Source organism: Grammomys surdaster, unplaced genomic scaffold, assembly GCF_004785775.1.
Source record: "Grammomys surdaster isolate TR1022 unplaced genomic scaffold, NIH_TR_1.0 126198, whole genome shotgun sequence".
Classification (NCBI taxonomy): Eukaryota; Metazoa; Chordata; class Mammalia; order Rodentia; family Muridae; genus Grammomys; species Grammomys surdaster.
Window position 1 is genome coordinate 507,150 of NW_021621003.1, and position 5,430 is coordinate 512,579.

The window sequence follows — 5,430 nt, forward strand, 5'->3', positions numbered from 1 at the left end:
TAGCTTGTACATGTCACAAAGTATTATTCTTACATTTTATCCATATATATATATATATATATATATATATATATATATATATATGACAATGCTAGCTCATTTTACTAGGCTAGTTTACCCAGTGAATTAAACTCTTCTTTGTTGGTTTTGAAATATGAAGTCAAAGACAAGGATATCTTCATACTCAAGCTGTTCCAGGCCTAGAGGAGACAGTTGCATTTGCGGGGCTGATGGATTGAACAGTTCTTCCTTTAGAAAGAGTACTAGGTACATTGGGAGATTATCTACAGTCATTGTAGGAGATATCACTGGACAGTCCAAAATTTGTACGACTTGTCCCAGTAATTGTATTCAGTAGATCTGCCAAAAACAAGAGACAGAAGAGGATGCTGGATTCCCTGGAACCATCTGATGTGGGTGCTGAGAAGCAAACTCAGGACCTCTGCAAGAGCAGTCTGGGCTCTTAACCAATGAGCCTGTTCACAAAACAGTAGATAAATGAGGCAATCATTACTGACAGACTATTTGATCATCAAAATAACCTATTATTACACATTTTATCTTTTAGCAAGAAGCTCATATAAGTCTAAAACATAACAATATGGATTTAATTGTATCAGACATAGCCTGGTACAACATGCCTTTATGTTTTAGAAACATGAAAGCTGTGGATAACTGCTAGACAGGCTATATAGTAAGAGCCTATCCCAAGTTTTAAAAACAACTTATAAAATATTTTCTGGAAGCATCTATGGAAATATTCACTTTACAGATATTTCAACTTTAAAAAATAAACTAGAAGCTGAGTGTGGGAATACACAACTATAATCAGGGTACTCAAGAGGTGGTGGTAAGAGAATCAGGAGTTCAAAAAGCATCTTAGTCTAAGCTGTTCGAGATCCTGTCTCACAAACCTAAAATGTTGATAGGAGTGTACATTATTTAATATCCCTTTATCATTTGTATACTGAAAATTACAACATTTTTAATTACATACCAACAAAACTTTATAAGCCATGTTATAAAATGTCAGAACATTTTTATTAATAGGCTTACCTGGACCAGGTCATAAGGTTTACGCATTCTGAAGCAATTTGAAGTGAGCATATACACTTTATGCAGAGCCTTCTGTTTCAGATGATAATATGTATCCAACTACACGAGGAAAGAAAAAATATAATCCATCAACAGCAAAATCAGTGTCTCCAGCTCTTAATATTCAATGATGTGAAGAACAAGAAAAAGTGGAAAATTCTAAATGAAGCAGGTAGATAATTTATATTTTTCCATATATTATTTCTAGATGATTAAATTTAGGAAAGTAAGGTGGGAGAACCCAAGTGGTTAATTCTACAAGATAAACACCTACCTAATTATTTTTGATAAGATGTGCACATGTTTTGCAACAATGTCTAAATAAGTGTAACATATTGTTGTTGAACCATTTTAAAAATATAGCTGTTTCTTTCACATTTTCAAATGTGTTTATATATTTTCATATTAAAACAATTGAAAAATATTCAACTACAGTGGTTTCAATGCTATTGATAAATTGTCTGAGCCCATTGCTTCTGGATGCTGTCCCACAGAAAATTCTAAAGCATCTCTGGCACCTACCCAGGAGACATCAGCAGTTGGTATCAACCCAAACAAGTAAAAACATCTGCAAACACTGTTAAATGTCCCAAGGAGAGATGGGGTATGTACAAATTGTCCCCAGTTGAAGATCTTGACTTCTGTGCAGGATATAATTTTTATGGAATATATATATGATTTATTTTAATATTTATGTCATTGATTAAACCTTGAGTAACTATTTCTAAGTCACCATTAAAAAATAGAACCATATGGACAGGATCATAACATGACTTTCATCTGAGAGATTTCATCCAGCAACTGATGGAAAAAGATGCAGAGATCCACAGACAAACATTAGGAGACACTCAGGGAGCTTGTGAAAGAGTCAAGGGAAGGGTTGAAGGAGCTTGAGGTGTCAAGTACATCACAAGAAGGCATACAGAGAAAACTAACCTGGGCCAATAGGGCTTCATAGAGAATGAACGACCAACCAAAGAGCATGAATGGTCTGGACCTAGGACCCCTACATATTTGTAGCAGATATGTTGCTTGGATTTCATGTGAGTCCCCTAACAATTGGACCAGGGACTGTCTCTGAGTTTGTTGCTTGCATTTGGATCCCTTTACTTTAGCTGAGCTGCATTGCCTGGTCTCAATGGAAGAAGATATGCTTAAGCCTATCATAACTTGATATGGCAGGGTAGGTTGGTACCCAGGGTGTGGGGTCTCCCCTTGTCTGAGGAGAAGGGTAGGGGGAAATGGAATAAAAGGTGTATGAGGGTGGGACTGGAAAGGGAAGAGGAATGTGATCAGGATATAAAATGAATGAATGAATAAATAAATAAATAAATAAATAAATAAATAAAATAAGACAAAAGACAAATATGGTGGCACACATCTGTAACCCTACCAATCAGGAGGTAAATGAAGGAGGAGAGTCATGTTTGAGGTCAACAGGACAACTTGGTAAGTTCAAGGCAAATAGGAACACACACTGAGATCCTGTCTCAAAACCAAAGCAAATTAAAAATAATAAAACCAGCCAGGCATGGTGACACACATCTGCATTCCTAGCAGTTAGGAGAAAAGGCAGGGATATAGTAAATTCAAGAAATCCTTTTAAGATTCCATCCCCAAAATTTCAAATATAACTATTTTTTTAAAAGATCCAAACTGACACTTTCCAAATTAATCGACTTTGTTTATGTTTTACTGTTGTTTTAATTCTTTACACTCTTCTCATAACTTTTAACACATTTCCTGCTTCCTGCTGTGACACAGACTCTCATACTGAGAGGTAGAAACTGCAGTCCCAGAGGAGAGCTGGGTCCTGTCCCCCTGGGTGGATGCTGTGAAGGCTCCTGCACTTGAGAACAGCTACATAGTGGAAAATTCAGGGTCTTCTGCCAGTCTTGTGGGAAGGAAGGAAATTTGAGGGGTGAAGAGTATTGGCCTCTCATCCCCCAGTGCAGCTTCCAGGGCTGATCCCAAGGCTGTTTCTCCTCCTGAGAACCCCAGAGCCACCTTTGTAACCTCTGTGGAAGTGGTGCTCTCCTCAGTCCCCTCAAAGCTCCCATGGGTTCCATGTGGGGGCTCTGTTCTCACTTGAGTCTCTGCATTGTCTCCTGGCTCTGGGGGCCTCCCCTGACTTATGCTCTCAAATTTGGTGTCATCCCACTCCTCACTGAAGACAGAAGAAACTGGGCCAGGTGTGGTGACACTCATTGTGACCTTAGGGTCTCCCAGAATACTGCTAGCTGTTGGCTCAATAGTCAGGACATTCTTGGGGACTGTCACCAAATAGTTGGTGGTAGTGCTCTGGACATAGTCAGCTGTCACCTCTGAGGGCCTCTCCCTCTCAGGCTCTGAGTCTCTTGTGGAATCAGCACCAGGAAAGGCAGTGATAATCCTGGCTGCATCTGCTCTGATTTTCTCAGGTTCTTTGGTATTTAACTACTAAGTTAACTACTTCCTGACTTTCAGTTGCAAACAACTGGTTATCTACATACTCCAGGAAACTATGTGTTCCATCTGTGACTGCTTCTACAAGAGGCTGGGTACTCAAATTACTGTAGGGTCCCCCCTGGTCAGGATTCAGAGAAGCAGGTGAAGATACAGCAACAGTAAACATGGCCTTGGAAAGGCTGTCCTCAAGAGACATTCTTTCAAGCTGGCTGGAACCATGTCCTTGTTCACTGGTTGAGACCATTGGCTCACTGGAAGAGTAAATGCCAGGGCTGGTAGGATGCAGAAGCTCAGCTCCTGGAAGTTGACTCTCTTTGTTGACAGAGAATACTTTATGTAATGGTGTCACCGAAGGTCCTGCAGACAGTAGCATTGGAGCTTCAGAGGACATCTGCTGTGGCATGTACTTTGGAGCAAAGGAGATGTTTTCTTGGTCATCTGTGTTCATCTTCTGGGACTGATCTTTTTCTGCATATGCATGCACTGTCTCCCTCCTTTCCACCTTTGGGAAAGCTCGACATCCTGGAGCCCAGGTGTGGAAGAGAATGCTACAGAAAGCCACACAGATGGGCAACAGAGTTGGTCTGCTCATAGTGGATGGAAAAAATAGGTTGAAGGAGTTGACAATTCTAGTAATTGAGTCCTGTAGGCAAGTAAAGCACATCACACTGTCATATGGATGTATTTTAAAAATAATCTCCTTTAAGTTAAACCAGAAGTACAATGACCTCTTTTACTGCCTCACAAAGAAGGGAGATCAGAGATGCTTGTTCCATTTCTTGGTATCCTTGAGACAGTTCACTTTTCCCTGCTTGTAGTAGGAACAGCTCTGCCACCTCTAGGTAAATGCTGGGGGCCATACAGTTGCAAAAGCATCTTCTGCAGGAGGACCTAACTGAGAACTGCCTGTGACACCAGCATTCCTGCAGGGGGACCTAATTGAGGACCGCATGGGAGACTAAGGATTGCTAGTGCAAATGTCAGCTAACCAGGAACTCCTGTTTAGAATAGATAGTTTCTTGGGACCAATGGGGGCATGGGTGGAAGGTATTAAAGGAGCTTTTAGCAGTGCTCAGACAAGAAGCTTGCTGCAGCATTTCTCACCTGCTCCCAGAGGGAGTCTGTGTCCTTGACTCTGTGCCAATTTGTCCCCAAACCCCAAGGGCAGGTAGGGCGAGGTAGACAGCTGTCCAGGGCACAGGCAACACCTGTTAAAATATCCAGGTGATTCCACCACCTTTTCTCTATTATTGGAAACAACATGTGAACTTTAAAGGAAACTGAGATGATGGCCTGTAGGAATGGCAGCAGCAAGCAGCCTGCCACTCAGAGGAATTAGCACATGACCTTCAAATCCCTCCATCTCTCAGGCTCAGTACAGATCTCCGTCACTGCTCTTAGGAGTTTAGCATCAAACAACGGGAGCTGCATGACATTAGAGAATACGGAGGAAAAGTCAGACTATAGTCAGGTCGATGCTAATATTGTTAACCCTAAACCAGCCCTCTAGCCATGTTTTATAGTCTCTGACCTTTGCTTTCTTTCTTCTACACTGCATCCCCTACATGGCCAAGTGCCCAGGAGAGAGGAAATGCTGAACAGATCTTGGCTGAAAAGCCAGGATTGTCTTTAGGCTGCTCTGCAGGGAGAAGGGAAGAGGGAAAAAGTCACTGTGTATGAGCATCTGTGTCTCAGGTTAAATTATCTCAAACCATAGAATACTTAAGGAACAAAAGGAAGTTATTCTTCCCTTACTTTCTGTTCACACTGCATCTTTGGATGCTGTTATGTCTGTGTCTCTTTATGCTGGCTAGTTCTCACAAACTTTAACACAACTCCTAACAGATAGCAGATATTCACTCCACCTAGTTTAAAAAGCATTCCTTA

General features: G+C 41.0%; 1 pseudogene; it reads right to left on the bottom strand.

Annotated features, from left to right (window-relative positions):
- Positions 1-2,806: 2,806 nt before the first annotated feature.
- LOC114613250 lies at positions 2,807-4,207 on the bottom strand (annotated as a pseudogene).
- Between the last annotated feature and the right edge of the window lie 1,223 nt (positions 4,208-5,430).